Source organism: Nomascus leucogenys, chromosome 1a (genome assembly GCF_006542625.1).
Source record: "Nomascus leucogenys isolate Asia chromosome 1a, Asia_NLE_v1, whole genome shotgun sequence".
NCBI classification, from domain to species: Eukaryota; Metazoa; Chordata; class Mammalia; order Primates; family Hylobatidae; genus Nomascus; species Nomascus leucogenys.
The window spans coordinates 82,216,940-82,235,884 of NC_044381.1; the positions used below are offsets into that span (position 1 = coordinate 82,216,940).

The 18,945-nt window shown below is 46.2% G+C and overlaps 1 pseudogene; it reads left to right on the top strand.

Moving 5' to 3' along the window:
* The first annotated feature begins 2,936 nt into the window (after window positions 1–2,936).
* Window positions 2,937–7,004, top strand: LOC100593780 (annotated as a pseudogene).
* The last annotated feature ends 11,941 nt before the right edge of the window (window positions 7,005–18,945 follow it).

Sequence of the window (18,945 nt, forward strand, 5' to 3'; positions counted from 1 at the left end):
TGTCTCTTCAGACATCAGCTGGGATCACTGCATTTTCCCTTAGCTCAGGCTTTTGCTGGCTCTGTAGAGGCAAGAGGTAAATTCTGACACATGAACAGGGCTAAAGGAGAAGCAGGAGAACGCTGGCTTCTTTCCATCTGAAGGCAAATGTACATCACCACCACCAAATAATGTAGATTTCTTCAGAAAACCCTCCAGTCTGGTCTTCTTTATTTTTCATGAAAAATGCACATTTCTCTTATTATTATAGCTTGGCCCCTATTTTCCTACAACCTCCACCTGAATTTCATGACAAAGAGCCCCCCTCCCCCTACACATATCAACTGAAAATGCCTCCACTCCGGGAACAATTTGGGACCAAAGGCACAGTGTTCAAATAGCATATACAGAGGTAAAATCTTCTCCCCAAACAGTAGAGGTGGATCATTCAGCTCATTCTCTACAATAGAGCTCCCGCTCTACAGGAGAGCCAGTTGCCCTTCCTTTTGTAAAGGGATAACAAGAGAATATGTGCCTATTTATCCTAACAACACAACAGAGCAAGCCATATTAGAGAAAAACAGGAAAAATGATGATGCTAAGAAGTCAATGATAAAGACTGTTCCATGCTCCACAGTGTTCCTTAGGTGACAATGAGGTGATAGAGATCATTTAATCCAACCAGTTTATGTCAAAAATAAGAAAACCAAGACACTTGGGTGAAATGACTCGCACAAGACAGAGCCAGCCTGAGGCAAAGCTGGGGTAAGAAGTCTCTGACATTGAGTCATTTGTTGCATCCACTGCACCAGCTGTTCTCAAAGTGTGATCCATAGACCCCTGAGGGTCCGTGCCATTCTTCTGAGGTATTCCTGACGTCAAAACTACTTTCATAATAATCATATGATGTTTTCTGCCTTTTTCACCGTGTCGACAATTTGCACTGATGGTGGGTAAAACTACTGGCATTTTAGCATGAACCAAAGCCTAAGCATCCAACTGTACTAGTCATCACTGTCACACACTTACAGGAAAAACAAATGCCAGATTCACTTAAACAAATGCCCTTAGGCTGGGTGCCTTGGCTCACTCCTATCATCCTAGCACTTCGGGAGGCCTCAGCCAAGGCCAGAGGATCACTTGAGGCCAGGAGTCTGAGACCCTGCCTCTACTTAAAAAAAAAAAAAAAAAAAAAGAGAGAGAGAGAGAGAATGTCATTGGTGAAGCAGTCAAAATTAATTCTATTAAATATTGACAATTCTCAAAATAATCTGTGTGCTATGGTTTCAGTATGTCCCCCAAAGTTCTTGTGTTGGAAATTTAATCCCCATTGCAACAGTGTTGAGAAGTGGGACTTTTCAGAGGTGATTACGGTCATGAGGGCTCTGCCCTCATCAACGGATTAATGCCATTATCTCAGGAGTGTGTTGCTGATAAAAAGGAGGAACTCGGCCTCCTTTCTCCTCTTGCACATGCAGCTCTCTTGCCCTTCTGCCTTCTGCCATGGGATGACAAACAAGGAGGCCCTCCCCAGATGCGGGCCCCTTAACTTCTCAGCCTCCAGAACTGTAAAAAACACATTTCTTTTCTTTATAAATTACCCAGTCTGTGATATTCTGTTATGGAAACACACAACAGACTGAGACACTGTGTAACAAAATGAGAAGTATGCATAAAGTACTTTTGCTGTGTTCCAAACTATGATAGTTATCTCTAGGAAAAACACTTAGGCGATTATTTGAGTTGAACAAACCACTTTTTTTCATGGAGCCACTTTTTTTCATGGAGCATCTTTTTTTCTTTTTTCTTGAAAGAACAAATGACAAAGAATGCTATTTCAGACTAAGCATTTGGCAGACATTTTCTTAAAAATGAACAAAGGGAGCCTGTCACTTCAAGGAAAACAACTGATAGTATTTGTTGCTGATGATAAAATTTGAGCTTCCAAGCAAAAATTAGAATTTGGAAAAACTTTTGTTTACCACTGTGGAGCTTGACAGCTTCTCAATACATAAGGATTTTTTTAATGAAATAGATTGGTGATATTAATGACCATGATTTTTTTCTGATATGGTATAATAAAATGTGTCAACATTTGAAATACCTGCATAATTCAAAGACAAATATTTTCCAATGACCAATGAATGCATTGTATTACAAAATCATGCATGGGTAAAAGATCCATTCTAAGTACACAACAAACCAATGGATTTTAATGTAACAGAACATGAAAAGTTCATTGACATAATTTCAGACTTCACATTGCAACTAACCTTTAAGACACTTGTTTTGGTGTAGTATCAAAAAAGAATATCCACAATTGTCTAAGAGGACTATTAAATACTCTTCCCTTTTCCAGCTACATATCTGTGTGAAGCTGGATTTTCTTCACACATTTTGACCAAACCAATACATTGCAATATACTGAATGCAAAAGTAAATATTTGAGAATCCATTCATCTTCTGTTAATGCACACATTTTAAAAATTTCAAAATATTTCACAATGCAAAACAATGCCATTTTTCAAAAATGTAAAATAATCTCATTTTTCTTGCTGAAAATTTTGTTTGGAAGATATGATTTTTAAAAATAGAAATATGGGCCAGGCATGGTGGCTCATGCCTGTAATTCCAGCACTTTGGGAGGCTAAGGCGGGCAAATCACCTGAGGTCAAGAGTTCCAGACCACCCTGGCCAACGTGGAGAAACCCCTTCTCTACTAAAAATACAAAAAATAGCTGGGCATGTGCTTGTAATCCCAGCTACTCGGGAGGCTGAGGCAGGAGAATTGTTTGAACCCAGGAGGCAGAGGTTGCAGTGAGCCAAGATCGTGCCACTGCGCTCCAGCCTAGGCAACAGAGCGAGACTCCCTCTCAAAAATAAATAAATAAATAAATAAATAAATAAATAAATAAATAATAAAATATTCTGGCGCCTCCACTCCATCCCCCTGCGGGTCTGCTGTGTGTGCCATGGACGGCATTGTCCCAGAAATAGCAGTTGGTACAAAGCGGGGATCTGATGAGCTTTTCTCTACTTGTGTCACTAACAGACCATTTATCATGAGCAGCAACTCAGCCTCTGCACCAAATGGACATGGCAGCAAGAAGTTCAAAGGTGACAGCAGAAGCGCCGGTGTCCCCTCCAGAGTGACCCACATCCAGAAGCTCCCATCGGCGTCACCGAAGGGGAGGTGATCTCCCTGGAGCTGCCCTTTGGGAAGGTCACTAATCTCCTGATGCTGAAGGGGAAAAACCAGGCCTTCATCGAGTTGAGCACGGAGGAGGCTGCCAACAGCGTGGTGAACTACTATCCCTCGGTGACGCCCGTGCTGCATGGCCAGCCCATCTACATCCAGTTCTCCAGCCACAAGGGGCTGAAGACCGACAGCTCTCCCAACCAGGCGCGGGACCCGGCGGCCCTCAGGCCGTGAACTCGGTCCAGTCGGGGAACCTGGCCTTGACGGCCCCGGCGGCGGTCGTAGACGCAGGAATGGCCATGGCCGGGCAGAGCCCGGTGCTCGGGATCATCGTGGAGAACCTCTTTTACCCCGTGACCCTGGATGTGCTGCACCAGATTTTCTCCAAGTTCGGCAAAGTGAAGACCATCACCTTCATCAAGGACAACCAGTTCCAAGCTCTGCTGCAGTATGCGGACCCCGAGAACGCCCAGCATGCCAAGCTGTAGCTGGACTGGCAGAACACCTATAACACCTGCCATACGCTGTGCATTGACTTCTCCAAGCTCATCAGCCTCAACGTCAAGTACAACAACGGCAAGAGCAGCGACTACCACGCCCAGACCTGCCCTCCGGGTACAGCCAGCCCTTGCTGGACCAGACATGGCCGCGGCCTTCAATCTTTCAGTTCCCAACATCCATGGAGCCCTGGTCCCCCTGGCCATCCCCTTGGCGGTGGCGGCAGCTGCAGCAGCAGGCCGGATCTCCATCCCGGGCCTGGCGGGGGCAGGAAATTCTGTCTTGCTGGTCAGCAACCTCAACCCAGAGACAGTCACACCCCTAAGCCTTTTTTTTTTTTTTTTAGACGGAGTCTTGCTTTGTTGCCCAGGCTGGAGTGCAATGGCATGATCTCGGCTCATTGCAACCTCTTCCTCCCGGGTTCAAGTGATTCTCCTACCTCAGCCTCCCGAGTAGCTGGGATTACAAGCACGCCACCACGCCCAGCTAATTTTTGTATTTTTAGTAGAGACGGGGTTTCACCATGTTGGTCAGGCTGGTCTCGAACTCTTGATCTCGTGATCCGCCTGTCTCAGCCTCCCAAAATCCTGGGATTAAAAGCGTGAGCCACCACGCCCAGTCCCCAAAGCCTCTTTATTCTTTTCAGCGTCTACGGGGACGTGCAGCGCATGAAGATCCCGTTCAATAAGGAGAACGCTCTGGTGCAGATGGCGGATGGCAACCAGGTCCAGCTGGCCATGAGCCATCTGAACTGGCACAAGCTGCACAGGAAGCCCATCCGCATCGTCTCGTCCGTATCACGCCCTCAAAGCACCAGAACATGAAGCTGCCCCGCGAGGGCCGGGAGGACCAGGGCCTTCCTCTTCCTTCCTTCCTTCCTTCCTTCCTTCCTTCCTTCCTTCCTTCCTTCCTTCCTTCCTTCCTTCCTTCTTTCCTTCCTTCCTTCCTCCCTCCTTTCTTTCCTTTCTTTCTTTCCTTCCTTTCTTTCCTTTCTTTCTTTCTTTTGAAGGCATCTCGCTCTGCCTCAGCCTCCCGAGTAGCTGGGACTCTGGGCGCCCGCCACCACGCCCAGCTAATTTTTTGTAGTTTTAGTAGAGATGGGGTTTCACCATGTTAGCCAGGATGGTCTCGATCCCCTGACCTCGTGATTCGCCCGCCTCGGCTTCCCAAAGTGCTGGGATTACAGGCGTGAGCCACTGCGCCTGGCCTTTATTTTTTTAAAAAGAAATCAGTTTACCTGTTTTTTAAAAAATTAAATCTAGTTCACCGTGCTAAAATTAATTAAATTTAATTTAAATAGAAATATGTTATTTATATTAACATGTAATGGGTTTATTGTTGTGATCTTAAAATTGACAAATATTTTAAATTTTCTGCCACTAACCTACATACCTTTTAAGAGTATATACAGGGGTCTTGAGACAAAAAAATTTGAGAACTGCTGTATTACCCCATCTTGCCCTCCAGAATGTGGACTGAAGGGAAGTACTTCTTTCCTTTCTACTTAAATGACCGAGTGCTGTTACTGTTTTATTTTAAAATCCAATCTACCCTCTTCCTCCAGAACTATTAAAAAGTAGACTGCAAAAGAACCATAGCTTCCTGAAATCAAAGGACCCAAAACAAAGAGAAAGCAAAAGCAGCGAATAAAAGGACTTCTCCAGAGACTGGCAGGCGGACCAAAGACCACTTCCCTTCCAGCCAGCCTGGTAGGAGTTGCCTATTCCTTTTTCTTCATTGTTCTCGCACCCAGTCACCCACTCCCATCCCCTACATTCCAACCCCCATCCTGGAAAGCTATTGTTCTCCAGGGCCTCAAAACACAAAGGGACTTCATAAATCTTTGGGCTGACTCCCCACCCCATCCTCTCTCTGAGATTACAGTGCAGGGAAGGGCACTTTCAGATTCTGCCTGAGCCTCCACCAGCCTCCTGTTCTTAGGCTTGGGGCTGAGATGAAAAGGGAACACCACTGTTTCTGGCCTGAAAAGGAAATGTAAATGCCTTGCAAGCCAGAAGCTGCCAGAAGACCATTTCCCTGTTAGTAAACAGGGCTGCCTGAGCCATCTTTCTCCTCTTTAATAACCTGTGGGGCACCTATTGATTGCGCATGCTAGTCCCTCATAAATTAAAACCGGGATGCCTTCCGGTTGCTCTGTAGCTGCGTAGATGGTGAAATTGGCTCACTAATACTTCATGCTCATGGAGCACAGTGTATCCCGCCACATAAACATGAAGAATATGTATCATCAGGCTCTGGGAATGCACGGAAAACAACCCGAGAAGCTTCTGGGCATGCTGCAGACTTTAATTAGGCAGTTTCTTCCACTAGGATTGGAGACCGGCAGAAACACCAATTGCATGCCTCCTGCCGCAGCCTGTTCTGCTTTCAGATGGGAGGGAGGAGCAAGCCCTGGTGGGTAGGAGATGAGCCTGCTCCTCTCTCTACCTCCTTACCAGGATGGGCACCCGTAAGCAGAAAGGAATGTTCATCTCTCATGCTGTGGTAGAAAGAGCACCAAGTTAGCAGTCCGAAAACATTCAAAACTTCTGCTTTAGCCACTTACAGCTACGTGATCATGGGCGCAAGTGCCTTAACCTCTCGGAATCACAGCATCTCATCTGGAAAGTGGACAAAGTAATAACACCTAGCTGCCTGTGAGCCTTGAGGAAAATAAGTCTTTCCTGGTGCACAGTATGGTCTCAGTAAATACTGAAACTGAAATCGAAGCAGATGAAGAACAGGGTGGCAGGTACAGGGCTGATACTATTTCTTTCTCTCACCTCAAAAATCTGGCATCAGGAACTTTCCACCACTACCCCTAGCCAACATTTTGCTCTTTAAGTAAGAAGTGAGGCCCTGCAACTCATAGCTTGGTACATTGGAAATGTTTCTCTTATCCTTCCATCTTTCTGTGTCCGCTCCTGAGCTGGCTCTCAGTTGAAAATTCATTTAGCAGGAAACCTCTCTAAAATGCATGGTAAACGTCGAAAAACATGCTAGCATAGTTTACCATTCTACCAAAAACAGCTTGGCACCCACATGCCAACACTTGGCAGAACCTTCCGAGTTTCTCTAACTTTAAACAGACCCTAGGCAACCAGATCCACTTATGCTTCCCAGAGTGTGTAGCATTTCATTAAAGTTTTACCACAGTCCCCTTCCTCTGCCATTGCTAATTAAAATGAACAAGGACAATGTGGAGAGCCATATTTTGCTATTCCTGGAAATATCTGCTGCTCCAGGGAGGGTGTAGGACATTGAATGGTCCCCTCACCCTAAAGGATATGGTCGCATCCTGGAACTCATGGATGGGTCCAGGATGTGATTGGGTGTGAGAAAAACGAAGCAAAAAAGGTCTTGGCAGATGTAAAAATAAAGGATCTTAAAATGAGATGATCCTGGATTACCTGGGTGGGCCCTAAATCCAATGACAAGTGTTTTTGTTTTTTGTTTTGTTTTGTTTTGTTTTTGTTTTTGTTTTAGACAGTGTTTCACTCGTTGCCCAAGCTAGAGTGCAATGTCGTGATCTTGGCTCACCGCAACCTCCGCCTCCTGGGTTCAAGCAATTCTCCTGCCTCAGCCTCCCAAGTAGCTGGGATTACAGGCATGTGCCACCACACCCGGCTAATTTTATATTTTTGGTAGAGATGGGGTTTCTCCATGTTGGTCAGGCTGGTCTTGAAATCCCAACCTCGGGTGATCCACCCACCTCCGCCTCCGCCTCCCAAAGTGCTGGGATTACAGGGGTGAGCCACCACACCCAACCATGACAAGTGTTTTTATAAGAGACAGAAAAGAGTCAGGTGCAGTGGCTCACGCCTATAATCTCAGCACTTTGGAAGGCCAAGGTGGGAGGATCGCTTGAGACCAGCCCAGGCAACATGGTGAGACCCCATCTCTACAAAAAATTAGCCAGGCACAGTGGCATGCACCTGTGGCCCCAGCTACTCAGAAAGCTGAGATGGGAGAATCGCTTGAGCTTCAGAGATCGAAGCTGCAGTGAGCAGTGTTCACACCACTGCACTCCAGCCTGGGCGACAGAGCGAGACCCAGTCACAAAAACAAACAGACAGACAGAAGAGGAGAAGGCCCAGAGGGGAAGTCCATGTGAACACGGAGGCAGAGGCTGAAGTGATGCAAGGCCAAGGAACAAAGACGCCACCAGCAGCTGGAGAGGCCAGGGAGGATGGTCCACTAGGGGCACTGGAAGGACTGTGGCCCCACCAACACCTTGATTTTGGAGTTCTGGCTCCAAAACTGTGAGAGAATCAATTTCTGGTATTTTAGGCCACCCAGTTTGTGTTCATTTGGTTACGTGCAACATACAGAAAAATGTCTGGTAGAATACATTCCATGGCAGATTGCTGGTAGTTGCCCTGTCCATTTTTCCTTCCTTTTTGGTAACAAAAAACTGATTTTTGGGGGGATGGTCATGTGCTCAGTGAAAGCTTCCCTTCCCCAGCATCTCTTGCAGCAAGATGTGGCCATAAGACTAAGTTTTGGCGAAAGAAGTATAAACAAAGAAGTGTATGAGACTTCTACAAAGTCTCTTTATGGGAGAGTGCTGTGAGTTAAATTGTCTCTCCCCAAAATTTATATATAAAAGTCCTAATCCCTCGTACCTCAGCATGCGACCTTATTTGGAATAGAGCGCTTGCAGATGTAATTAGTTAAAATGAGGTCATGAGGGTGGGCCCTAATCCAATATAAATATATCCTTACATAAAGGGGAAAATTGGACACAGAAACACACACACAGGGAGAATGCCATGTGACGACCAAGGCAGAGATTGGGGTGATGCTTCCACAAGGTAAGGAAACTTAAAGATTTCCAGCCAATCATGAGCAGCTAGGGGAGAGGCATGGGACGGATTTTTCCTTACAGTTCTCAGAAGGAACCGGTCCTGCCTGATACATTGATGTTGGACTTCTAGCCTGCAGAACTGTGAGAATTGTGAGACAATAAGTAAATTTCTGTGGTATGAGCTGCTCAATTTATGGTCCTTTGTCACAGCAGCCCTAGCAAACTAATACAGAGAGATATGCCCTTCCACTTTTCCATCTTGCTACCTAGTCCTAATATAGATAAGAGGGATGGTTCTCCATTAGCCGTTGTGCTACATGAGGATGGGGGTCACATTCACAGATGGTACAGCAGGGAGCTAGAAGAAACTTGGGACCCTAAAAACTTCATGGAGGTGCCATATTAGCCCTGGACTGCCTATCCCTTGGCTTATCTTTCTGAAAAATAAAATTAAAGCTTTTGTTATTATTATGTTTTTTGAAACATGTAGTTGAATATAATTTTTTTTTGAGATGGAGTCTTGCTCTGTCACCCAGGCTGAAGTGCAGTGGTACAATCTCGGCTCACTGCAACCTCCGCCTTCCGGGTTCAAGCAATTCTCCTGTCTCAGCCTCCCGAGTAGCTGGGATTACAGGCATGCGCCACCACACCCGGCTAATTTTGTATTTTTAGTGGAGACACAGTTTCACCATATTGGTCAGGCTGGTCTCGAACTCCTGACCTCAGGTGATCCGCCTATCTCGGCCTCCCAAAGTGTTGGGATTACAGGTGTGAGCCAGTGTGCCCGGCCAGTTGAATATAATCTTAACCAATACACACACAATTTTGATAAACGAGTTCTTTGGGGAGAGGACTGGGATTGGACTGTCATAGGTAGGAAATGTTTGCTTTACCTGTATGTTTCAATTTTGATATCAGGAATGTACTCGTGTACTCTTTTGTAATTAAAAATAAATCTGTTTTATAATAAATAAATTACAAGGAAAAAAGAGGGATGGGAACCTGTAGATTCACGGAGACCTAAGAAATACATCAACTATAATGGATGATTGGATGCAGGAAAAAACAAAAAGAAATACATCAACCAATTGCAATGTATGAGTCTTACTTGGATCTTGATTTAAACTCCAAATTTTTTTAATGTACGAGATAATTGGGGAAATTTTAATATTAATCAGATATTCAATATTAAGGAATTATTGTTTTTATGAATGCTAACAATATTGTAGTGATGTATTTAGAGTGTTCTTATCTTTCAGACTCTAAAACATGGTTTTCAACCTTGTCACAATTGTTATTTTGAGCCATGTAGTTCTTTGTCGTGAGGCGCTGGCCTGTGCATTGTAGAATGTTTCGTAGCAGCCCTGTTTCTACCCTGTCTTCCAGCAGCTAGATGCTGGGTGCACACCCCTTCCCCCAACGTTGTAAGAACAAAAAAAAGTCTCCACATATTGCCAAATGTCCCCTAGGGGGCAAAACTGTCCTGGGCTGAGAATAACAGCTCTAAAATTTAGAGATACTGACTGGACTATTTATGGGCGAAATGATTCGATGACTGGATTTTGCTTCAAAATAATCCAGGTGATGGGGAGGGAGGGCGGTGGGTAAAATGTTCCATAATGGAAAGTTTAACATACATTTAAAATTTTTGAAAGAGTCCATTTAGACTTCTCTTTCCATCAATATGGGGAACTTAACATTCTTAAATAGTCTCTCACTATAAGACGGGAATATACTGGATAAAATGCAACAGATGTTCACCTCCTCGGTCCAAGATCTTGTCTCATGTCTCCCACAAAAGCATTAAAATCCAAGGATCTAGGTTCCAAGTATGACTGGGCAAGGAAAGCCCTCCCTCCCAATCCTCCCCGCCAGGCATCCTCGGTGCTGCACCCCGGGCAAACTCAGCTAGGAGCTGCTCCTGCGTCTTCCTCAGTTGCTTGGTAACCCTAATTCCTGAGATGTCCTCTCAGCTCTGCCCCCTGGGCCTCCTCCTTTCCCAGTCCCCAAGCTTAAGCTGGAGGGGGTGTGCTTGGAGCCAGATTCATTAGGGCCATGCCTTGCCCATCCCTGCGAGGGCCCAGCCCATCAGCCTCCTCCTCACTGTTTGCAGGTGCTCTCTACAGAGCACTGAGCAGCCTACCCTTTCATCAGGCTCACACCTGCGCCCGTGTTCTCCACCAGCTGCTTCACTCCAGCCCCTGCTCGGGACAGCCCGGCCTTTCTAGGGCCCACGCGCCCCTGAGCGTCTCCGCTGAGACCGACTTTCACGCCCACCTGGTCTTCCCCAAGACATGGAGCCTTCAGAGGTTTCATCAGAATTCCCTCAGGATGTGGGTTTTGAGTTGTCATCCGAGCCCATCAGGGGCCAGAGTGTAGGTGGGCCCAGGGGCCTCTGAGCTGGAGGCGAATGGGGCTTGAAAGGCCTCTGAGCGGAGCCAGGAACCCGCCCTCTGGGGGCCTGGGAGCCGGGCTGCGTGCTTAGGTCCCAGCACGAGGTCCGAGGCGCTCTCTGCTTGCTTCAGGGGCCGCAGAGGGAGGCTGACCATAGCTGCAACACCCCCTCAGTGCTGGACACCGGGCGGGAAGTCTGTCTTGCACCGACTAGACCAGAACGGCAGACATTTTCCCGACAAGGAAGGGGAGCAAGATTGAGTAAGATAAGCCCGGTTATTTTTATACGGACATTGTTCCAACCACAATGACTGTTTTCGAAGGTGGGCGGTATTTGTTTGGTGGAAGGATCTTTGAGGTAAGAGGCAGCAGGATGCTTTAGCACCACCACTTCCTTTACTTTTCTGAGTGTTCCCTCATCAAGCCACCAGTTCGGGTTCTGCTCCATTTTTCTGGCTGGTAAAGAAGTAGAACGAGGTGATATCTGGCTACCTACTTCCCCTGGGGGGACAGTCATGGCTGCTGGTGAGTTTCAGGTGATTTGAGAGCTGTTGGTAGACTTAAGTGAGGAGCTCTTTCCCTCCCCTTCACAGAAATGGAATAATGTGCAGGTTTCTAAGGGGACTTAGGAGTCGGAGAGCCCTGGGTTCAAATCCCAGAGCCTCCATATTTTGGTTGTGTGAAAAAAAAAAAAAAAACAGTGGGCAAGGTAGTCAACATGTCTGTGCCTCATCTTCCCCATACATAAAATGGAAATAAGCCTACTTTTTCATAAGGTTGTTGTGTGGGTATTAAGTCTCAGTAGATGCCTACTTGAAATATTTGGGGGGACAGCTGCGGCCAGACGCGGTGGCTTATGCCTGTAATCCCAGCACTTTGGGAGGCCGAGGCAGGAGGATCACCTGAGCCCAGGAGTTTGAGACCCTCCTGGGCAACATGGTGAAACCCCATCTCTATGAAAAATACAAAAAATTAGCTGGGTGCAGTGATGTTTGCCTGTGGTTCCAGCTACTCTGAAGGCTGAGGAGGGAGGATCACTTGAGCCCAGAAGATGGAGGTTACCATGAGTGCCATGACACTCCAGCCTGGGCAACAGAGTGAGGCCCCCATCTCAAAAAGTAATAATAACAATGTGTCTGTGCCTATGATCACAGGCGTTATAAACAATAGCTGCAACATATTGAAAGCTTGCTCTCAGAGATAAAGACTCTTTCCATCCCCAGGTCCTGTTGTCAAGCAACTAAGTAGATTCAGAGAAGGAAGAGAGCTGACTGGCAAAGAGGGAGCAATGGAGAGCCATTTAAGATGTTGGGGCAAGAAAGTCATTTAAATGATGAATTATAGGTACAACGTGACTAATACTATTTGAGGGCGGAGGCCTATTGAGTCCTTAGAGGTGTTTGGGGTTAGGGCTCACCAAAAATGGTGCTCCTAGCCTTTGATTGTGGACACTTGTTTTTGCCTGCCCACCATCCCTCCTCCATTGTGAATACCAAGTGTTCCTTTGGGAACCACCCATCTCCACTCTCTGGCCATGTAGTTCAAATGAGGTTGACCTCAGTCCCTGACTCCAGGGGTGGGTGTATGACCCAGGACCGATTAACTGCAGTCATAACGAGTGGTTGAGGAGTAATCCCTTTGTCCAGAGTGAGCCAATGAGAGTCAGCATTAGGACTTCTGCTGAAAGAGGCACCCTTTCTCCACTGGGGTTGCAAAGCTGAGGGGATGTAAGCCGTCTTTACCACTGCATGAGTAGAGTCTGCTGGAGAGTAAGGACAACAGAGAGACAAAGCAAATCCAAGAGAAAGATAATTTCCTGTTGCCCTTGCTGAGCACTTGGAGCTAGCCATTCCTGAAGATGTCAAATATCCATCTATGTGAGCTAACATCTATCACCTTCTGAAAGATGCTTGAACTGAGTTTCTGTTAGTGGCAACTAAAGGAGTTGTGACTAATTCATCTTTCTGTTTATTTTTTATTTTGATGAAAAATTTGCAATTGTTACATTATGGCATAAAAACAGAACTCTGACATGTTTGACAACATACTTTTGACAGTTTTATCTATTTCTGACAAGGACATGCTGGGAAGTTGTGGGAACGTATCTCCTGTGTCTGTCCCCCTCCTTTTGAAGTACATTTTTATTCAGAGATACGTAAATGTATGCTAATGATCTTATGATGATGATGATCAGAGCTGTGCTCCAAGAAGATTATAGCAACCATGAGTAGGATTAGAGTAGGGAGAGACAAGGGGCAAAAATACCGCTCAGGAAGCCAATATAATAATTCAAATGATAAGTAGGAAGGATTGTCTCAAGGCGTTAGCTGCAGAAATGGGAAAGAGAGAGGTGGGATCATTGTGGTTTGGCAACAAATTAAAGGGTAAATGAGTGAAAATAAAATGCTTTTATCTACAAGGCCCTACAGAAACTGATTTCCCCCCACCCCCACTTTATCCCTGATTTATTTATTTATTTATTTATTTTATTTTATTTTATTTTGAGACGGAGTCTCGCTCTTTCACCCAGGCTGGAGTGCAGTGGCGCAACGTCGGCTCACTGCAAGCTCCGCCTCCCGGGTTCACGCCATTCTCCTGCCTCAGCCTCCCGAGTAGCTGGGACTACAGGCGCCTGCCACCGTGCCCGGCTAATTTTTTGTATTTTTAGTAGAGACGGGGTTTCACCGTGTTAGCCAGGATGGTCTCGATCTCCTGACCTCGTGATCCGCCCATCTCGGCCTCCCAAAGTGCTGGGATTATAGGCGTGAGCCACCTCGCCCGGCTCCTGATTTATTTCTTATCATTCTTTCCCTGGCCTGGTCTGCCCAGCTACACTGGTCTTTGCATTTACTGTGCCCTCTGCTTGGGATACTCTTACTTCAGAGGTCCCTGGCTCATGTTTTCACTTCCTCAGACCTCTGCATCACATCAAAAGGATTCCCTTCATTCCTCATCTATTATTGCATCTCCCACCCTAAGCATTCCTTATATTTCCTTATTAATTTTTCCCCGGGCTGGGCAAAAATTAATCCTAGCACTTTGGGAGTTCCATGCAGGTGGGTCACTTGAACTCAGGAGTTCAAGTCCAGCCTTGAGTCCCAGAGGCAGAGACTGCAGTGAACTGAGATCACACCATCTATTCCAGCCTGGGTGACAGAACAAGAGCCTGTCTCAAAAAAGAAACTTCAAGGAAATAATTTTTTTTTCTTTTTTGAGCGGCGTCTCACTTTTTTGCCGGGGCTGGAGTACAGTGGCGCGATCTCAGCTCACTGCAATCTCCACCTCCTGGGTTCAAGTAATTCTCCTGCCTCAGCTTCCCGAGTAGCTGGGATTACAGGTGTGTGCCACCATACCTGGCTAATTTTTGTATTTTTAACAGAGATGGGGTTTCACCATGTTGGCCAGGCTGGTCTCGAACTCCTGACCTCAAGTAATCCACCCGCCTCAGCCTCCCAAAGTGCTGGGATTATAGATGTGAGCCACTGCGCTCGGCCATAAAAATTTTTGAAAAATAATGTTGCCCACAGTATTTAACTCTCTCTCTCTCTCTCTCTATGTATATATATATATATATATATATTTTTTTTTTTTTCCTGTCTCTCTTGACTAAAATGCAAGTTCCATGAGGGCTTCATGACTTTTGCTCACTGCTGAGTCCCCAGCACCTAGGACGGAACCTGGCACAGAGGAGGTATTCAATGAATATGAGTCAATATTACAAATCGTGAACAACTGAAACAATGCTGTGGCATTGACAAATGCGGAAGTACAAGCAAGATGAGTGGGAGCAGGGTCGGTGGGGTGGAGGCGTGAGAGGGTGACTCATTTAGAACCCATGGAATTTAAGGTTAGCTGTGTAAATGACAATAAAGCCTGGTGGTTGAAATGCTGGCCTGGTGCTCAGGAGCAGCCAGAGGTGAGGGTCTATTGGGGAATTAGGCATCAAAAGTTGGTGAAAGCTGTGGAGTCAGTGAAATCTCTGGGGAGACCATGGGAAGTGAGAGAGGAGAAAACTGGGGCCAAAGTCCCAGAAGTCCTAAGATGACCAACTTATTTTTTTTTTTCCAGGATTTTACTGGCTTAAAAACTAAAAGTCCAGGCCAGGCGTGGTGGCTCACACCTGTAAACCCAGCACTTTGGGATGCTAAGGTGGGTGGATCACCTGAGCCCAGGAGTTTGAGACCAGCCTGGCCAACATGGCTAAACCCTTCCTCTACTAAAAATACAAAAATTAGCCAGGTGTGGTGGTGTGTGCCTGTAGACCCAGTTAATTGGGAGACTGAGACATAAGAATCTCTCAAATCCAGGAGGCAGAGATTGCAGTGAGCCAAGATCCCACGACTGCGCTCCAGCCTGCGTGACAGAGCAAGACTGTTTCAAAAAACAAAAACAAACAAAAAACTAAAAGTCCATATCTTGGGAACCCCGTTGGTCCCAGGCAAACTGAAATGGTCGGTCAACCTAAGAAGGTGGAAGAATGGGGAAGTGCCAGGTGGAGGAAGCAGAGGCCAGCAGCCCAGAGCTTCCTCCCAGAACCCAAGGAAGGGAGGGCTTAGGAGGACAGGGCTCCTTCCTTCTCCTGCCCAAGACCAGTTTGGTTCTGACCTTCTAAGCCCAGAAAGGCTGAATTACCTCTGAGTTCCTGACCCCCACACCTCCCAGCAACACTGGATAGCTTCCTGAGAAGCCAGGTAACTGGTTTGGTTCGGTTCCGGGGCTTGGTCCCCAGCTCCAATCAATTGGAGAAAGTATGAACCCTTAAATTTTGGGTCAAGGGGGCTTTGGTGGTGCCCTGGCTCAGGAGTTCTCAGTTGGTGATCGTTGTCTGCTTGTCCTAAGATGGAACTTAAGAGTGTTAAGTGACTCTGCAGCCATTGTGGCTAAGGAAACAGGAAGCTGCCTCTCCTCTTGTGAACAATGCAGGCCAAGATTAGCGGCACTTGTAAGGTGCCAGCTCTTACAAGTGGGCACTGAATTGTGCTCACCACTAAATTTCAAATAAGGAAGATTATTGCTGGATGTGTAGAAACTAAAAAGAGACTGGGTGCGGTGGCTCACGCCTGTAATCCCAGCACTTTGGGAGGCCGAGGTGGGCGGATCACAAGGTCAGGAGTTTAAGACCAGCCTGGCCAGTATGGTGAAACCCCATCTCTACTAAAAATAGAAAAATAAGTTGGGCGTGGTGCCGGGTGCCTGTAGTCCCAGCTACTCGGGAGGCTGCGGCAGGAGAATTGCTTGAACCGGGAAGTAGAGGTTGCAGTGAGCCAAGATCACGCCACTGCACTCCAGCCTGGGCGATAGAGCAAGACTCTGTCTCAAAAAAAAAAAAAAAAAACAGAACAGAAAAGAAAAAAGAAAAGAAACAAGAAACACAAAAGAACTCAAAGAAACATTTCCAACTTCTTTTTAACTTGGCAGTACAGTGACCTAAACCAGGTATGTGGAGCCTTGATTACTATAAAGAGCAAATAAGACAAAAATTAGAAAATATCTTGTACATTTTAAATAATGCTGCAAATATAAGGTCCTGTCACTGAGTCTTGTTTGAAATAAAAGAACTATCAATATTTGATCAATAGAAAGCATGGTCCTTGTCCTTAGAGAGCTTTATGGCTTACCTGCAGAGGCTCATAAGAATTTAGCTATATTTACTCAGCAATATATAAGGGAATAGAAATAAATATTGTGTCAACTCCCTGACTCTCACCCCTTCCCAGTTCCCTAACCCACAACACACATATCCTCCTTTCTTTCTTTTTTTTTAAAACAGGGTCTTGCTCTGTCACCCAGGCTGGGGTGTAGTGGCACGATCAGAGGTCACTGCAGTCTCAACCTCCAGGGCTCAAGCGATTCTCCCACCTCAGCCTTCCAAGTAGCTGAGACCATAGGTGTATGCCACCACACCCAGTTAACTTTTTTATTTTTTGTAGAGATGGGGGTCTCGCTATGTTGCCCAGGCTGGTCTTGAACTCTTGGGCTCAAGCAATCCTCCCTGTAAACCCAGCACTTTGGGCCTCCAAAGGTGCTGGGATTACAGGTGTGAGCCACCACACCCAGCCATATCCACCTTTCTAATGAGCATGGAAAAAGATGCCCTAATTCATTCAGACCAGAATGTGATGGGGAATGTTTCCAGTCACCTTTCTTTACCCACAGACCTAGTCTAGGAAGAAAGGATCAAGAATGGCCAGGCACAGTGGCTTACGCCTGTAATCCCAGCACTTTGGGAGGCCAAAGCGAGCAGATCATGAGGTCAGGAGTTTGAGACCAGCCTGACCAACATGGTGAAACCCCGTCCCTACTAAAAATACAAAAATTAGCCAGGCATGATGGCAGGCACCTATAATCCCAGCTACTCAGGAGCCTGAGGCAGGAGAATCGCTTGAACCCGGGAGGTGGAGGTTGCAGTGAGCCAAGATCACGCCATTGCACTCCAGTCTGGGTGACAGAGCGAGACTCCATCTCAAAAAAAAAGAAAAAAAGAGTCAAGAATGTGGCAAGTCTGGGCTTTAATACATTGCCTAGAAATTTAATTCAATAAATATCTATAGGCCATTTGAGGCCTAATGCTGCATTAGGCCCTGTGGTGATCTAAAAGAATGTCTGTGCCCTTAATCTCACCAGAGTGATAAAGCCAAGGTCCCTAAAACAAGATCTTATATTACTAAGTGCCAATGTTAACTATAAGTGCAGTAAGATTCTAGAAAAGGGAAACATGAACTTTGTTGATATTTTTTTTTTGAGACAGAGTTTCATTCTTGTTGCCCAGGCTGGAGTGCAGTGGTGCAATCTTGGCTTACCGCGACCTCCGCCTCCTGAGTTCAATCGATTCTTCTGCCTCAGCCTCCCAAGTAGCTGGGATTACAGGCCTGCGCCACCACGCCTGGCTAATTTTTGTATTTTTAGTAGAGAAGGGGTTTCTCTGTGTTGGTCAGGCTGGTCTCAAACTCCCAACCTCAGGTGATCCTCCCGCCTTGGGCTCCCAAAGTGCTGGGATTACAGGTGTGAGCCACTGCGACTGGCCATGGATACATGAACATTTTAAGCAGACTTTATACTTCATGAAGGCTAGGCCATCAACTGGACAAACTGACAAAACAAAAGGAAACTTGATGAGTCAAGGTGTAGAAGAATGAATGAGTGTGGCATTTGGAAAAATAGCAGCAAGACTTTCTGCTGAGATCCAGCTTGAAAAGTAAGGGGGAATGTTTTATCTTTCCTTAAAAAATGTGGGTTGCTGTTCGCAATATAAAAAGAATCCGTGGCTCTTAAAAAGTTAAGAGACGGCCGGGCATGGTGGCTCATGCCTGTAATCCCAGCACTTTGGGAGGCCGAGGAGGGCAGATCACGAGGTCAGGAGATCGAGACCAACCTGGCTAACATGATGAAACCCTGTCTCTACTAAAAATACAAAAAAGTTAGCTGGGCGTGGTGGCGGGTGCCTGTAGTCCCGGCTACTCGGGAGGCTGAGGTAGGAGAATGGCGTGAACCCGGGAGGCGGAGCTTGCAGTGAGCCGAGATGGCGCCACTGCACTCCAGCCTGGGTGATGGAGCAAGACTCCATCAAAAAAAAAATAAGAAGAAGTTAAGAGGCTTAAATGGAGAAACCTCCACACCCAGGACTTGAGTAGATAACCTAGCACTGTAGGCGTTTAAGACTCCAAGTCTTGGAACAGGAAGGCCCATGGTGCCTATCTATCAGGATAGGAGAGATTATGCTTTGGTAACAATGAATCACTAATCTCACTGGCTTGATACAGTAAAGCATTCATTTCTTGTTTATGCGACATGTCCAGTGTAGATAAGGATGGGGCGAGGGGAGATTTGCTCCATATAATCTCTCAGGGACCCAGGCTGATGGAGGTTCTACCATCTTAGAATGTTGCCATCTCATGTGACTTTCAGGATTGCTGCAGCAGGGGCAAAAACCCTGTAGGATGTTTATAAGTGCCAAGACTGAGGGTGGCTATCATTTCCACCAGTAATCAATTGGCGAAAACCTAGCTGTACGTGAAAGGAATGATGCAATATATAATCTTCCTTTCTGCCCTGAAAGAGGAAAAATGAA